The sequence below is a fragment of the Phodopus roborovskii genome, unplaced genomic scaffold, assembly GCF_943737965.1.
Source record: "Phodopus roborovskii unplaced genomic scaffold, PHOROB, whole genome shotgun sequence".
In the NCBI taxonomy this organism is placed as follows: domain Eukaryota; kingdom Metazoa; phylum Chordata; class Mammalia; order Rodentia; family Cricetidae; genus Phodopus; species Phodopus roborovskii.
Window position 1 is genome coordinate 5,250,435 of NW_026126571.1, and position 18,570 is coordinate 5,269,004.

The following is an 18,570-nucleotide window of genomic DNA, read 5'->3' on the forward strand; positions in this document are numbered from 1 at the left end:
TTGGTCCCCAACACTTCAAGGTTTATTCACATGCTTTGTTTTCTTTTAAGAATCAAAGTTGCCCATACTATATCTTCCTGCTAATATTACTACATATCCATTAAACAACCACAAAACAAAACAAAAACAAAGGAAGAAAAATATAAGGGCTTTTTGAAAGTCAGAACAGGAAAAGGTTGAAAATCAAGTTCATCTCTTGGTTCCAAGTGAAGAAAACTTGGTTTCTGGTGGGGGGGGGGGGAAGAAAAGAAAACAACAAAAGAACTAGCCCAAACATCAGCATCATCCTCCCTACCCTGCCCATCCCACCAACAAACAGCAAACAGCAAGAGCCCAGTGTGTGATGGTCTGCTTAAAACATGGGCCTGATCCCAGGCTCTGTGTCCAGAGTCCTCTCTGCAGTGGCGCAGCACCAGGGATGTGGACTCTGCTGCTGCTGCGGGTCCCCTCATGAGAGAAGAGAATAGTACGAAGCTGGTTTCGAAAATGTTTAATCACTAACAGCTTTGCTTCAAGGTGTGTTCTCATTTCACACCCATGTTTCATAGAACAGTGACCCGTGTTTTCCTAGCCTAGCTCTGGGCACTTGTATGTCAACGAGCTGAATGCCTGTTGACAGACACTATGAAAACCTATAAAGCATAAAATGCAACCTAGGCTGTCTGAAACCTTTACTTTGAAATTGCCTTGCAATGCCTTACAAAAGATGGGGGTCATTTGGAATTATCTGAACACATTATTGTTTGAAAGAATTTATTTTCTTGAAATGTCTCCAAGGTACAGAACAATAGTATTACCAAGTTACATACTTCTGTGATTTGCTCAATCTGTGATAGGGTAATCAGTTTATTATTCACAGAGGCAAATCTCCATGCCTGTTAGTTGTGAACACATCTTCAGTTTCCCCAACAGAACTGGGAGCATGAAGTGTCTTCAATATTCTCATTTTATGACAAGATTTTCGTTATTGGCAATAGGGGTCCAGACTATTGCAGTGTTTCTGTTCCTAATTAGAAGTAGATAAAGTAAGACAATAAAGTCTCATTCATATTGTATTGAATGTTTCCACTTAGGAGTGGCTCACCTAATGAAGAGGGACGCCCTATTCCAGCAAATGAAAGGAGGAAAGAATTCACTGCAGTTTGCCAAGCAGAATTAGGACACGTGGTAAGACGTGAAGAGTAACCATTCCATACTGGACACCCCTCATCTGTTACCTCAAGGAGAAGTCAGACAGGGCTAAGCAAGACCATCTTATTAAATTCTGTGATCTGTTCCATGATTGTCTGTGATAGGGCGAGGAGTCCTTGTGCTTTGGATAATACTCTCCATTAGTTGATCTATGGAGTACATTCTAGACCTCATTCCAGTAGCTACAATGCCATAAAGTTATAAGCTGGAGTCTATATACTCTGTTAATGGAAGCTTGGGGATTACAAAGTACAATACCAAAAATATAACCTCAAACCTCGAGAACAAAGTATGTAACCCAATTAATTTTTATTTTATTCTGTTCATTGTATCAGAGGGGCTGTGTAGTCCTGTGACTTTGAAAACATAATTAAGCTCTTGGCACCTCAGGTCCTAATGTATAAAATGACTTACCTCCCAGAAAGTCAATGTGGAAATTAAGGAATAATGCGATCAAATGGCATATCTATATAGTAAGCACCCAGTCAACAGAATGGATGTAATGATAATTCTCATTATTTCACTTACATTTATCAAGGATTATGTTTCCAGAGAGGAATGAAATGGCTGATGATAGAGAAAAAAGAGAGAGAGGGAGAGGGAGGGAGAGAGAAAGAGAAAGAGAGAGAAAGAGAGAGAGAGCTTCTCTTTGTAAGATGTATCTATGTAATGAAGGATGGCTTCCACCTGCTCCCTTCCCAAGGGCTAGGGCTTATTATGTTATATAGCCCCTGGCTGGTGAATGCAGTCTAATAATAACAATGTTAAATATAAATTATCTGTGTAAGTTCTGTTAGGTTTACTTTATTGTTTGTTCTCTTAGCTAAATCACTCTAATATTTATCTGTGACTTTCGTGTGTGCACTAGAAGTGCTGTGACTCAATGTTTGCCCATGGACCAGTGTTAATGTTTGTGGCTTATCTAGATGAGAAGGAAAATTGAAAATATTTGGAAATATAAACAGAAACCTAACGTCACACAATACAACAAACTATCCATGGACAGGTTTTGCAGGTACTTTTGTAAACATATCTGTCCATAATACATAGGAAGTTAAGGAAAAGCTCATATACTTCACTACAGAAATTCTTGGGGTATTACTCTACATTAGGCGGCAAATATTGCCAAGGACATTCTCAGAGGGTGACTACCTGACTGAGACATTGAGTGAAATAAAATAGAACCTCTGGTTTTAGTAAACTTGTTATTGTTAGGATTTCAGTATGAGGGGATCCTTGGCAGATTCCATGGCAGATGAGGGTGATAGAGGCAGGGGACAAACATGCCAGGCAGAGTTTAGTGAGAAGTTTTATGAGAAAGTGAAAGGGGGGAGGAAGAGAAAAGAGGGGAAGTGACAGAGAGAGGACAGAAGGGGCCAGAAGAGGACAGCAGGAAAGAGAGAGGGAAAGAGAGAAGAGGCAGGTGGAGCCTTTCTTTTAAAGATCCAGGGTACATGTACCTGCCATGTGTAGGTGGGTGAGAGGCCAGGTTTGTCTGGATTACAACAGTTATCCCCAGATTATAATGGTGTGGTATTAAGACGTCATTATTATAATGATTTTGCATGCCGAATGCTTTTCATAGAAATCAGTAAATCCTTACACAATTCAAAGAATAAAAGTAACAACTTTACTGTGCTGAAGTTTTGAGTCTAGGATGGACAAAAACATGTTACCGTAAAAAAAAAAAAAAAAAAAACCACATGATATCCAAAATGAATGCAAGTGTGATGTGTGAGTATACAGGTGAGTTAAGCAGAGACTGTTCATGACCAGGTGTACCAGCTTTTTGTTGCTCTAACATGCCATGACTTACAACAACTCAGAAGAAAGAATGGTTTCTTTAAGTTTGTCATTCCAGAGGGAGAGACTCCAATTCGACAGGGAAATTATGATGAAAGGGCTGCATGGCAGCAAGGGCAGGAAGCTGACTCATCATTTCATCCACACACAGGAAGCAAAGAGAGAGAACAGGAAATGGCGCTATGCTAATAGATCCCCAAAGCTTGTCTCCCAGTGATACACTTCCTCCAGCAAGGCTCACCTCCTAAAGTAGTTCTCTATTCTTCCAAACAGCACCACCAACTGGGAAATAAGCTTTCAAACCTAAGCCTGTAAGGGGCGATTCTCAAACCATTGTCTTTCTTTTGAAGAAGAAGAAAAAGCATTGAAAAGTCAAGAGGGTGGGGTTCACAAGTGAAGAAGGGGAGAAACAGGTGATCAAAGTGAAAAGCTAAATCAGCAAGCAAGCGCTGAGGAAATTCTGAAAACCTTTGCTGCCCAGTGCTGATGGAAGCTGCTACATCGTGCACAGCCCAAGTAAAGCATTCTCTACCACTCCACTGCTAAAGTGATGGGTGTTTTCAACAAAAACTAGGTACTTCACCTTAGCAAGTAAGAAATCAATTTTTCTCTACTATTTACAAAGCATGCAATTTCTCAGTCCTTATGGTTCTTTTCAGTTAGACTACAATGACCAATGAATCTTGTTCCTTCCAAATGCTAAATTAAAACTCATTCTTTCTATGCTCAAATATGTGACTGTAATATTTTAGCAAGAAAGTATTGTGTGATGCTATTAATTAGGTAATACAAATACATTAAAATGTAAACCCTATAATATTTGTTAAGGTCACTCATTGTCATTTCTAAAGTGCAGGTGTTTGAGAATTGAATCTTCAAAAGCCTCACACCATCATTTCATTAATTTTTTACGCTTATTTAATTTTCACTTGTGTATTTATGAGTATGTATGTGTTCCAGTGTGTAGGTGTCTACAAGAGCCAGATGTTCAATACTCTGGACCAGGAGTTACAGATTATTGTAAATTGCCTGACATGGGTACTGGGAGCTGAACTCTGATCTTAGCCACTGACTCATCTCTCTAGCTGTCTTTTTTTGGAATATAGTTTTACTTGGATTTGTCATTCACACATAAAAGTTATTAAAATACTTAAAATTAAACATGAAATTTTATAAAATTTGCATTATTGTCTTCTAAGCCTCGAGCTAAGTCTTCTAACCACCCATCCACCTTGTGCATCTACTTCTATGCTTCATCCTCTCCTCAGTCTGCCCGCTCTTCTGTGATCCCATCCTTACCTCTTGTGAGCTAGAGGAGCCGGTGTTGAAGCTAGCTGCCACTATTTCCTTTCTCCTGGAGCAATAGAACTCTTATGGTTTGCTTTCATAACATGGATTTTGGAAATGCTATGTCATGTTAACTTAATGGTATGCCCATGAGGGGTCTTTAAATCGAAGCCATTAAGAACTAATATTAAGAGCTTCAACTTCCCATAGCATTGACCTGCTTGCCAGTAGAGCTGCCTCAGAGAAGGAGGGGACGTGAGTCCATCAGGAGCAGGAGCATATTTCCCAAGTATCTGAAGGTCTCAACATCTTTTACTGATGAGGGAAGGACTCCGTTTCCAAATGATTTATTTCTGAACAGGAGTTTCCTCGATTTGCTCAGTAATAGTGATTACTGACCCCTGGTAAAAGATAGCAGGGACCAAAATCTCCTATATAGTTTTTACTGGTTGTTGTAAATTTGGGATAGTGAATGTTAAAATTCTAGGTATATTTATAGCCATAATTATACTCACTCACAATTGTTATATACTTATAATTATGATTAAATTTATGGTTGTAGTTACATTTATAGTTCTTGTCAAATTCCTATCCCATGATTTGAATCTACAACTTTAACTGTAGAATGCCCAGCCATGAACAAAGCACATGAAATTATGCATAGATATAAGTGGGATAAATAATATTACCTTTATCTAACATGAGCATAATTATCTTCACTATACAATTATATTTTAAGTCATGAAAAGATATTTAGAAAATATTGATATCCAAACAGCTTCCATCTTTTCTTCCCAATTTAGTTCTGCGGTTCTTATATTCCAACATTCAAACATAAGGAAACAGCATTAAATAATATTCAAAATTTGTGTGCCTACAAATTTTACATTTTCTTACACTTGTGTTTCTTTGTTGGGAACCACATAAAATATACTAATAACCAAATTATTACACTACTAATAATATAATTTTCAACATTTATTAATCAATTTGTTTTTCAATATGGGTTAGGCAAGGAATGATTTTTTTATTGGTGATACTATATTTTCACTTACTTAAGCATAGTTATATATACTCATCTATTTCATCTAGTCATATGTTTATTATTAATCATCAGATTGAGTAGTTCTGCTCAACAATACTCAAGACTAACATTATTTATGCAAGTAGCATGCTTCCCCGAGGGTAGTTCTTAATAACTTGCCTATGTGCCTTTCCTGGAACCTCCTTATAATGTGTTTTGAAAACCATTAACAAAGTTATTTGTACATAAAGTTACCACTGAATTGGAAGACAAGGTCATGGATCCAGGAATCCAGGAAGGTGAAAATAATCACAGAAATCAGAGGAAACAGAAACAAATAAGGCACAGAAGCAGGAGGGTGCCCTGAGACAGAAGCATCTTTGGTACCCAGCCATCTTCAGCATGAACATGGAAACTGATTTCTTAACCTTGAACTTTGCAGATATCACATCATTCCAAAATCTATCACACAATTATCTTCATAGATCTAATATCTCTATGTCTAAAGTTTGGTTAGGCTTAGGACATTCATTCTTAAGAGTGGACTTGAGTCCACAAACTTAGAAGTGAAAACAAAAGGCATATTTCTCAGTTTAAATCAATTATAAACGATATTTCATCCTAGTGAAAAAATGCAGTATATAAGCTCTCTTTTGTTTAAGGTACCTCATCCTCTTGGAGATAACCGTAAAGTTTACATAGTGGCTAGCTGTCTATTTTCTGATATGATGCTGTGAAAGACAGTCTCCTCATTAAAAACTGTCACAGTTGTATGATGAACATGAGCAGAAACTCCAGTCTCCCTAGTGATGTGTATTATGTAGCTATTTCTGCACCTCTAGGTACCTGCCTTTTAACCAGGTCACCCTTTTCACAGAATTTAGCCACTTTCATTCTGTGTTCAACCATTTCCTTCCCTAGCATTGATAATTCCTGCAACCATTAGACAAACACACTCCCACTAGATCACAGTGCCAAGGGCCCATCTTGGTAAGACAACTAAAGAGAAGAAATTTCACTAATATTTCTGTAAATAATCTTCTCAGTTTGGAAAGAGTCTTACTGAAGATGCCATAGGCATTCTTCACCTTTCCTGAGAAGAGATCATGTAGACATGGGAAGAAACGCACCATCCATTTAAGAACCACAAAAATGGAGGTACATTGCTTCCTGGGACTTCATCTCCATTCCAAAATCTCAAAACCTTTTAATGAAGAGAAAAGGAAGACATAAGCCAAGGAATATAACATTTAATAGATTGTGGTTATTACTTATCCTACTTAAGAACAATAGTTTAAGACAAATGTTGGGTCACAGGCTGTTAGTCCCAGAACTTGGGAGGCTGAGCCAGGTAGATCTCTGTGAGTACAAGGCTAGGCTGGTCTATACAGCAAGTACCAGGACAGCCAAAGCTACATAGAGAGTCCTGGTCTCAAAACAAAACAACAACAAAGAAAAATGGCTTTTAAAAAATGACTATTACAGCTCCACAAGGTAAAAATCAAGTCTAGATCCATTAACTGGGACAAGAATTTAGTCTGGGTAGATCATAGGCCCTAGGAAAGAATTTACTACTGTTTGCCAAATGAACATAGTGTTAAGCTTCCCCCAAGTGTATATCTTCATATGTATGTTCAACTCTCATTAGAAAAGCTTATTTTTGTTTTAGTTGGCTATTCTTAAAGAGTTCCATAATAGTTAACATGCAAAATATAAGAGACTAAGCAGTGTTTGACCCTACATTAGTTCATATATATATATATATATATATATATATATATATATATATATATATATCCTTTCTTTCTTCCAAAGCTTTGGGATTGTCTGAGAAGAGGAACTGGAAAGGCTGTAAGAGCAAAAGCAGGGGATGGCTGCAGTGAAATGGTGTCTTTAGGAGATTACAGGGTTATTGCAGAAATGAGGTCAAAGTACCTGTGCCTGTATAAACAAGACTGCCCAAGATTAAACCAGGAAACTTCAAGCATGAATGGGGAAATCATACCATGATGATAAAATCCCACCCTCAGAAAGCTATTGGCAATTGATGGTTGATGGTGGAAGGAGGTTCAGTTTTCCTCAGTAATGAGGCTTCTAAGAGACTATCCAGGTTCTTATAGATGGTTCTATACTCATCCACAGACAGGGAACACTAACTGGACTCAGTGGCTTTGAAAAAAAATTAACACATGAAACGGGGAAGGAAATGCTCAAGGGAAAAGTGGAGAAAATGGAGGGAAGGGATTGTAGGATGGGTTTTATTTGATAATGTATTCTGTAAAAACATTCATGTCATTTTTTTTAATGGGGGAAATTAAAAAGGATACATAAAAGAGATCAAAAGCCTTCTACTTTTCATCAAAAGTCTTTCTGTACTAATAGGATTTCTTTAGACAATACATATTTGGATTTCAACGACAACTATTATTTTTAAAGTTTACTTATATTAATCTCCTTTTTCTAAATTTTCATTAATGATAGTGGCTGCCTGATAAATGTGTTGCATGCATTCATATTGTTACTGCTGAATATGCAGCATAATGTATCCTTTATTTTATTGAAACAGCTAATGATAATGAGCTAATTTATGGTTTGAATGTAATTGCTCCGGTATTTTAGCTTAAATGTGTGTGTGTGTGTGTGCGTGCGTGCGTATAAGCAATGGGGATATTGAGCATTTTTAGTTAACCAAATTATGTTTAATTTCTTCCTTGGATAAACCTGTGGTTGACAACTTCTCTGATGACAATGATAAACTAGGGGAACACAGCCAGCTACAAAATTGCCACTTTCTAAACCCCTTCTGCATTCTTGAAACCACTGACTTCATAGCCGTTATACACTGCTCTCCTGCCCTTTGCAAGATAAATGTCCTCCAAAATGGTCATATCTGATTTCTTTTGGCCCACAAACTGCTTAGTCAATGAAATATACTCAGTAGCTTCTTTACTCACTTGATCTTAAATCAAATTTTGTGGTGAAGCAACACTGAAAGCCAAAGTGTGTGTGTTACTCATATAACTTGCTTTAATTCAAAATCTGTTTGATGCCCACAAGGTCATTGAGAGAACTTATTTTCTCAGTTGTTTGTTATTTCACTCATTCATCTTTTAGCTCATTCAACCTGTACTAATTAGGCGCTTTCAAACACAAAACATGCTGCTAGGATCTTGTAGCCGGAGTTCTTGGCCTTGAGTTTATTATCCTAGAGACCAAGGTAGCCAATAATTAAAACAAAACAAAACAAACAAACAAAACATCGTTTGATCTTCTGCATGTTCTAGATACATGGGGGAGGGATATGGTCCTGCCTCAAGGTAATGTGACAGACTTTGCGGACTCCCCATGGGAAAACTCACCCTCTCTGATGAGTAGATGCAGGATGGGGTGGTAAAAGGTGGGGGTAATAGGAGGAGGGGAGGGAGCCAGAACTGAGATTGATATATAAAAATCTCTTTTAAAAGATTGTTTAAAAAAAAAAAAAGATAAAGAGTTATCTGTCCTGCGTGAGATGCAGTGCGTCAGAAAGAATCAACTAAATAGGTTGCAACGTTGTTTATCTGTTTGGTTTTAATTTGTTTTATTTGATCATTTTGAGTATTTGTATAATGTGTTTCTGTGACTGCATTAGAAGAAAACTTCCAGGAATTGTTTTACTCTTCAATGAGATCCAAGAATCAAACTCAGGTTGTTGGGATTTCACCTGTACAGCCTGTGTTTTTATGTTTTAAGCCATGTTGCCTACCATAACTTGTGCTTTTAGAAAGATTCTTTTCATGTAATACAACAACGCTAGTTTTAGAGATGGTCATGTCCAATGTGGTAGATGCAGTATCTTCTCTCTAACATTAAGGATTTAATAAAAGGACAGCATTGTTCTTTTACTTAATAAAGATCTAATGGATTTGTGTGATATTATTCCTGAGAAAACAGTAGGAAATCTCCTCTCCACATATTAAAAAGATAATGGCAGGCCAAAGAATTAGCAAATGAAGTCTAACTTGGTAAAGGAGTGAGCTTGGTTGAAGTTATTTCAGGAGTATCGACAAGGGTTATTACAGGTGCAGAACTGATTCAATGACAGCTATATCACCAAAAGAACACTGAAGCATTGTTGACACTCCAGAAAAGCCACAATTCTGGGGCTCACTGCATGACTTTCATGTAGCTAGACACTTTAGAGTGGGTTTCTAGGCAGCTTGTCTGGTCTGCCTCATCTGCATCACGTACTGCTCATACAACCTTGATGAGGGAACAGCCCTGTGTATCAAATTATCCTCAAGGACATCCTGAGACTCCTAAATAAATAATGAGAACCCCTTAGAACTTCCTAAGTATTAACAAACCACACAGATACTAATAAATTGCTATCCAACAAATGGAGAGTTGACAAAGCATTCATTTGGAGCTCAGGCTGTGTCTAAGCTACTATATTTGCATTTGATATTTCATCTACTATTAAAGAAAGAGGACAACTTCATGAAAGAAGTGATAATAGTAACATTTAATTACTGAAAGACAAATATTGAAATGTCTTTAGTTATTTTTATGAAAGTTAAGTAAAGGGCCAGTAGAAAGTTACATTACTTCTAAGTGTAATTGCCACAAGTTTTCCCTTATATAAATATTTTAGCTATCACAATTAACTTTTAGGTTATACACCATGAAAAATAACAATTTAATCATGTGTTAAAGTGTTTACTATAAAAATACTGTATCCAGTGTGGACTTTGTAAGTTTAGATTTTTGTTGGTATTTAATCTTGTATATTTGATTTTTCAGGACAAGACATTTGTAAAGAAAGACTTAGTTCCAGTAACTACAGCAACAATAACAGACCTTTATTGATTGCTTCACTTTCTGATCACCAATGCCAATAGAAATTGATTACAACCACCTAATGGACAATTCCTCCAAACAAAATCTCTTTGCTCTCACTCCTCAAACTGCATAGAGAATTTCTTGACAGCAAAAGTTATAAGGAAGTGACCTTGACTTTGATCTTATTCAATACCTGGGAGGTTTTGGAGACTACTAAACAAATTACACACGAAGCTCAATTCCTTCTTGTTACCTCAATTCAATTCCTTCCTGTTACAAATGTACTAAAAATTGTTCTAATGTACTAACTTAAACTTGCGAACCAGAGAATGATGACCTGCATGATGTGATATTACAATTGTATTGGTTTCAAGCCTTTGTAATGCACATATCTGGCATATTAAATCTCATTGCCTGATCCTGTTTCCCTGCCAGTTGACTTTACTAAATTTCAAAATAATAAAATTTATAGTAGGAAATATGGGGAAAGATTTAACTAAAGTAAATTATGAATCTAAAAGCAAAATATTAAATTAGAAAAATGCTATTGTAATTCAAGTTATATTAATTTAACTAATAAAATAGTTGAAATTAATTTTTTTGTCAATGTAATTTATTAAAAAGAGAGTATAGACCAAGTGGACAAGAATAAAACCATGAATTTCATAAACAAAATTTAATTGTGCCAGAAACATTTAACAAGATACGTTCAATATAATTATGCAAATACATTTATATATTCTAAGAAATATTATATAAGTGATCAATATATTTATTCAATCATATTAAATATACATTAATGTTTACCCATAGGATTTACAAACATGTGAAATAATTAACACATTCTGGAATCTCACTAACCCCGAGGCTGTTTTAGAATTTGGCACAAGCTTCTTGGAAATAATTTGAGAATAAAGAATAAAAACTGAATATTTCCAAGTCTTACACTCAACAACTTTATGCTTAAGAATGTACCATAAACATGAAGTTCCAAAGGGTTCTCAGTATATATTGAAATAGAGGTTAATAACAATGTTACTTATATATGGAGTATAAAAATATAAGCTTTGAATACTACATAGCCAATTTGGGGATTAGTATGCTTTTTATTATCTCTACTTAATTTTATCTTATCATTTCTATAACAATTATGAAACTTGGCAAAACTTAAAACAACAAAAGCAAAAACTAATACTAAGAACAAAGACAAAGAAAAGAAACAGAAATTGGGAGGTTAAAAGAAGAGGGGAAATACTATAATAATATCGTTGAGAATGGGGTCAAAGACACTCCAGGAAAGAAATGGACCACAAAAGAGTTGCAATCTCAATCTTAGTTCTACTCTCGTTGAAAGTAATAAAGTGAAATATTTCAGGCATTTGTAAAATTAAAGCTGATGTGAATGCATGGCTTTGTACTTCTGCTTATCCATAGAGCTGAGATCAGTTACTCCACGCTTGTGAAAAGGTTCAAAGTCTTAGGAAGAACAGGGAGAAGGGGGTAATTCAACATTCCATGATAGTCACAGTGGAGGTGGGTAAAGGACCTGCTAATTGCTCAGTCCACAAAGTAGTGTGCTTCAGCAGTCCTGATCTCATACCCAAGACCTGGAAGATTCTTTGAGAATCAGTGGCATTTGATACTAGGCAGTCAATGAAGCTGATTTTGGCAGAGGATATCAGCACCAATCACTGCAGTGGCTGCATCATCACAAGTAGCAAGGTATAAGAAAAGAACTCACCAATAAATAAATAAATAAACAAACAAACAAACAAACAAACTGAAGGTAAGTAGGCAAGAAAAAAAAATCAAAGCTTTCATCAGGACCTTCTCTATGCTTGGGTGGTGGCCCCTAGGAGAGGCTGCCCACATCCACAGATTCCTCTTAATTGATTCAAAACTGCATCTGTTGATCTAGGAATATGATCATTTCTGTTACACCTACAAAGCCATAGTAGAAGTCATCAACCTGTTGAATTGGCTTTAGAGCATCCCTGGATGTCTACTCTTAACCTCTTCTGCCCCTTTCCTACAAACCTCGTAAAGTGTGCATCAGATTAGATTAGTCTCAGGTGTAAACTATCTAACAGTCTTTTATCATGGCAAGAAAAAAAAATGTAACTCATTACCTATAAAGTCCCCATGTACCTTTCAGACTTATCTTTCCTTGTCTATTTATAATGCAGAAGATTCTATGGCTTCCTTTCTGGCATTTGGATTTATGTCACGGGCTCCCATCTCAGGACCTCTGTATAGGTTGTTCTACATGAATGAACATTTCTTTCTTTTCCCCAATTTCCACATGCTTCCAGTTCATCAGTCAGACTCAGAACAAAAGCCACCTCCTCATCTGCAGTATGTCTGAATCATTGCTTAATCTCTTAGTGTATGTCCAAAAATTGTTCATTGCCCTTGACTGGGCAATGACAGATTTAAATTTGTCCCTGAATGATATGGTTATGAATGTGGTGTGAGTGTGTGTGTGTGTGTGTGTGTGTGTGTGTGGTGTGTTCTAAATCAGCTAAGGTACCTGGAGGATATGATATAACTTTCTCAAATACATATTTGGAGGGTTAAAGTTAGCTTTAAAATGGCCATGGTGGGAATATGCATACCATTTAACTTATATTACTAGGTCTTTCAGTTTTCCAGTGTCAAACTAGGTGAAGAATATTCTTCAAGAAAAATTGTTGTGAACTACTGTTAAAAATGAAAAGGCAGATTTTATTCAAAATTTGACTGGATACAAGAGTAGGTCTAGAGACTACTGCCATAGTATTATAATGGAGGGGGGGAGAGAAAGTGGCATATAAATCCATTTAAAACCAGGAAAAATGGGAATTTAAAATCAAGGAGCAAAGTTGTGGATAATGACATGAAACTATATTTAGAAGAATACTGTGATTAGGGGTTTCTGGTTATTGTAGGTGTCAGGAGTATTATGGAAGGCTTCTCAGTGTGGGGACACAGAAAATAGGGAGATGGCAAGGTCAGAGACTTGTCCTTATCTGACTTTGAAGGATTGTCTTGAAAAGGAGATTTTGCAGATATAGAAAGAGAGCCAATGTGTAGTCTTAGTAAAGCATAGGCAGCAGAAGAGACTCACTAACATTAAGGAAAACATGGATGCTACATTCATCCATGAGGTCACAACCCAGCTGTACCACTTGCAGATATTTAAAAATAAGTCTACAATAAATTGCACATTAAGTCAGTGATGACATCATGTTCAGCATCTCAGCCCAAGAGCCCGAAACAGTCAGTGTTAAAAGTCAATAAATACTTGTGGGAAACCTAGTCAATAGAAGGATATATTTAAATAACAATAAATATTTAAACATTAGTATACATTTAAAATGAACAGGTGTGGGTTGAGAAAGAAGTTCTGAGTAGAATGTGGAACGCCGACTTAGGTTTGTTTTGTATTTTGCTTGTTTTGGTTTTGGTGATAGAATTTTGCTCTATTGCTGAGGATGATCTGAAAGCTTCAGGTTCTCCTGCCTCAAGCTCTCAAATGCTAACTAGAGGCATTCACTGGGATCATGAAGTACTAAGGATGAATTCCAGAGATAGTGCAATCTTGGCTAGCACAATAGCAAATGAGTTTCATTCCCAATCTCTGCCCAAGTTTTTATGAGTTTTTGAAATACTGGGAAAAGGGAAAAGGTTAGAATATATGTAACACACTAAATGTGACGGATTTTACAAACTCATGGTGGATACATTGCAGTTCTTTATAGTAGTCTATATTTGTATAAATATGGAATTTAAACTATGCCAAAATAAAAATCCACTCAAGGGTAATTTAGTAATAAAAGAGTCTAAACACTAGTGTTTGCAAGGATGCCATTAGGAAGTTTACCTAATAATTTTCCTAGGAAATGATGATTTCTTAGAAAATACTAGGGAAGATAGTAGTCATTAAGAGAGAGTCAGATTCTAGGCACATTCTAATGGTAGAGTCAGTATTCCCATCAGAAGGGATTAAACACATGAGAATTATTTTCTGAACTGGAATGCATTATTTGTCATTGTATTCCAGAATTTTCACACTACTGAGACACAAAGATTGCAACTGTAATAGATTTTTAAAATAAAATATCTTCTTTTCTCACCATTTTTCTCTCCATGGGGCTTCTGTAACCTTTACAATGTGCCTGGCATTAAAGATGTTTCAAGAACCTGGCTGTAGCCCATACTCGTTCCTGTCTTGTTTTATGAATTCCAATCACCAGGGTCTCATATGAGCCAAGATGCTCAGGCTGTTGCTCTCTTCAGAGAAAGGCAGTGTCTCACTCAGAATTTCTCTGTGTTAAAATAATGCCATCTGTTGTTAGCCAAGCTGTAACTAGAATTTTTCCTGCAAAGATAGATGTGGCAATTTACCATAATTCATTCCAGCCATTATAAAGATAGGATAGAGTCTCTTCCATTAGTTGGTAACAGTGAGTAGAACTGTCTCTCTGGGACAGGTCAAAAGCATTTAACTAGTTTATTTTCACATATTAAAAAAAACACTGACCTATTTATTTCATAGCACTATTAAAATTATTGGATGCAATTTGAAAGACTGAGTTTAAAGATCTTCCACAGGCATGGGCATTAACACTTTTTACTGCACAATTTCAAAATGAAAACTAACACAATTTGTTAAGTCATAAGAAAAACATTGGATCAGTTAATCATAAGTAATGTGTACATTTACATATGGGATCTTAAGAAAAGTTAAGATGTTACCTGAAAGTATAAAGACAATATGAATGAAAATTATACATGTAAACAAAGAATTAACCTCAAGAGACCATTAAAGGCAAAAATGTGTTTTAATAACTAAGAACTCAAACCACTGCCAGGTGTAGGGTAGCTAGAATTCAGATGTCTTGGCTGTTCCTGAGAAACAACAAGAAATAAAAAGAACAACATAAATAACATTCACCCTTTAGATTCAAGGTAATGACAAATAGTTTGTCGTGTTCTTTTCTTGTCCAGCACCGGTAAAGAGATAGCTGTTGTTCCCTAAGACATAGAATTTTAGACATTTGTACAGATATTAGGCATAAGAATAAGCCCATGGTAGCTATATAAATTCAAACTACTCTACATAAATGAAATTCATCAATGTGGTCTAGGAGAGTAACATCAGGATCCCCTGGAGGAGAGTTGCCTTGACCTCCACCCAAAGTGCATACCTGGTTCATAGCACTCACCAAACAGTCCCTTGTATGAAGTTATAAAAAAGAAGAGGGAATGATTCACCAGGATGGACAGTCAGATGTCAGAGCTGACTGACACCAGGACAGAAGCCCTAGCTCCATCACCTAACAGTTACCATAAATACGAATGAAGATGGTGAAAGGTTCTAAAAGGCATTTGAAAGATTTTTCTCTGTCTCTCCCTCCACTCCCCTCTCTCTTTTGTGTGAGTGTGTGTGTGCACACGTGTGTACTCTTGAGAAAGATGATGTCATTGAATCCTCCAGAGCTGAGCTGAGTTACAGTTGTGAAGGGCCTAATGTGGGTTCTAGAAACAGGATTTGCATCCTGTTGAGCATCCAACTCTCTTACTAATCAGCTCTCACCCTTTTGAAAATTACGATGTATTCTTTTTTGAAGAATATAATTACATCATTTCCCTGTTCCATTTCCTTCTTAAAATCCCATATTTGTTTTATATATATATATATATATATATATATATATATGTGTGTGTGTGTGTGTGTGTGTGTGTGTGTACATATATATATGTATATATATATGTAAGTATGTATGTATGCATGGATATATATATACATACATACATATATACATATACACACACACATATATATAGTCACATAAATATACCTTGCTCAACCTGTATAATGTTACTTGAAGCACCTTTAAAAGGAAACTGATACTCTTAAAAATATACATGATGAGAAAAAAAAAAAAGAGTTCCAATGCTGGAGGAGAAATCAGTTCATATAGAGGAGAAAATTGTTCCTAAGAAAGAAATTAGTGGAAATTCAATATACAAACGAAGGCAAGCTCGGGGAAGCAGGACTCACCATGGCACTGAAATAGGGAACAACAAGACATACTGATGATAATTTTCCATAATTGATCTCTGTTTTCAAATTATAAACTCAATTTTTGAGAAATATGGAGATGGATTATGTCTATAAAATAGCATAGAAATCTATAGCAAGTTATAGAAATCTAAAGAAAGTTCCTAAAAAACTCTAATAAGGGAAAGATCAAGTAATTTTGCCTACAACTAAATATTAGACTGATCCAAGAATTTGAGTTAATAAGAGAGGCCAATATATATTTAAAAAGATAAAAAGCTGATGGCAAATAATTATATTCAGATCCTGAATTACATGAGTAAATTCCATAGAAATTTTAGAAATTTTAACCGAAGTCATTTATGACAGGAAGTGTGGATCTTTGAGCTTGTATGTGCCTTCCTGAGTTGACTCAGAGGACCTAGTTCTCCTAGTATTCTCCACCCTCTCCTGATTCTTACACTCTTTCTGTCTCCTTTTAGTGGGGATGTTCTGAGCTCTGTGCAGAAGGAGTTGATGGAGAGTTCCCATTTATATTCTCTCTCCCTATAATGTCTGGCTGTGGTTTTGTGCATCTGTTCGCATCTACTGCCAGAGGATGATGATTGGAGAAGGCACTGATCTATGAGTATAGCAGACTGCCATTAAGAATCATTTTATTGATACTTGTTTTGTTTTTTGTTTATTTATCTATAACCAGTAGTGCCAGGTTTATTCCTACTTCTCTGTGCAATATGACTCTGGTTCTTGATTACCCAAGCAGTGCTGTGTACAAGTTAAATGGAGTTGGCCTTTAGTCAAATCAGACATTGGTTGGCTACTCCCAGAAGTTCTCTGCCATCTCTGCATTATTTTGTAGGCAGGACAGATTGTAATTCAGTCTGTCCTGTAGGCTTGGCTGGTGTCTGCTTCTTCAATATACTTCAGAGTACCTTCTTACACCAAAGAGACTAGAATATATTCACATGTATTCATAAGATTGTCTTCTCTTTTTTTAATGAGTTGTGTAGTGGTTTTCCTCAACAATGGGGCCTCTATGTCAGTTTGCTGACAACAGCCCTTTGTCTTAGCAACATCACAGGTTGTTTGGAGATTTCCAGGCAAGACCTCCGTGGGTGAGACTGGATTGCATTCAATTGAATTGTTGGTCAAGGAGGTCTTAGAGAACCATACTACTCTATAACCTAAGAAATACAATTAAAAATTAAAACCAGCAGAATCAGAGGACAAGGAGGAGGAGGATGTGAAGAACAATTATGGAAAGGAAAAGGAGAAGAATCATACTAATTTGGAACTAAAGTAAACTTCATGGGTAGATGCTGGCCAAGATGTCAAAGGCTTTTAAATCAAACCCCAAGTGTTGGGTACACAATACTTCCCTGTGAGTTCTAGGCTGGAGAGGTCCCAGAAGCCCCTAAATAATATTGACTATTTTCATTGTTCTTAGTTGCCTGCTGGGATTCAGCAGCATGTTATATTACACAATTTTGTTATAAGACATGGAAAAATCATGATATAACTTGGAATGTACCTCCCTGGTGCCTAGCATTTATAGTACCAGAAGGTGCTGTGTAGACTCCAGAGTGTAAAATTCACCAACAGAGTCAGCCATAAATAGGCTGTACTTTCTACAATACCAACATGACAGGCAAGTTTTACATGCTGTTGCAATAGTGACACAATAACATTGGATATAATAAAATACTTGGTAATTGGATTAGAGTCCTATTTCATAGAAGATAGTACCATCTGTACTGTAAATCTGGCCATGAGAAGGTTGTAGGCCCAAGGAGTATTATACTACCATCTAAGTATGCTGTCAAAATCCCTTCTCATTAATTTATGTTCGTATCAATAAACTAGTGTGGCTATTGGCTAGATCAGGGAGTGGTCACTGGGCTGTGTAGTTAATACAGAGAATCATGTCTTGTCAAAACACTAAGATCATTTGACTACTAGTATGACAGGACTGTTGTGGTCATGAACATATAACAGCTATTGATATCTTCACATCAGGCCTTTCAATATTCTCTCACGAAGAGAGGACATGTCCACAGGCCCCACCCCTTCATGTAGAAGCATTGGCTGTTAATACCTCCTTCAGAAGGAGACTACTCTTTCCTTTCCTGATGGGCTGACTAGTTGGAAGGAAGAGAAATAGAACCTGAGCACATTATGTATGAAGTAGTCAAAATATAAAAAAAAAAAATCAAGATTCCTTTATATAATATAAAAAATATAAGAAATTGTAGAATTTTCACACATGAAAAGGGACTTCGATCTACTAATTGAAATATTTCTCTTTTGCCTAAAATTTTAGTATGAGGCTGAAATTATAGTTTCCTATTGCAATTAAAGCCAAAACCAATAACCTACACAATTTCAGTAATGCATTTTA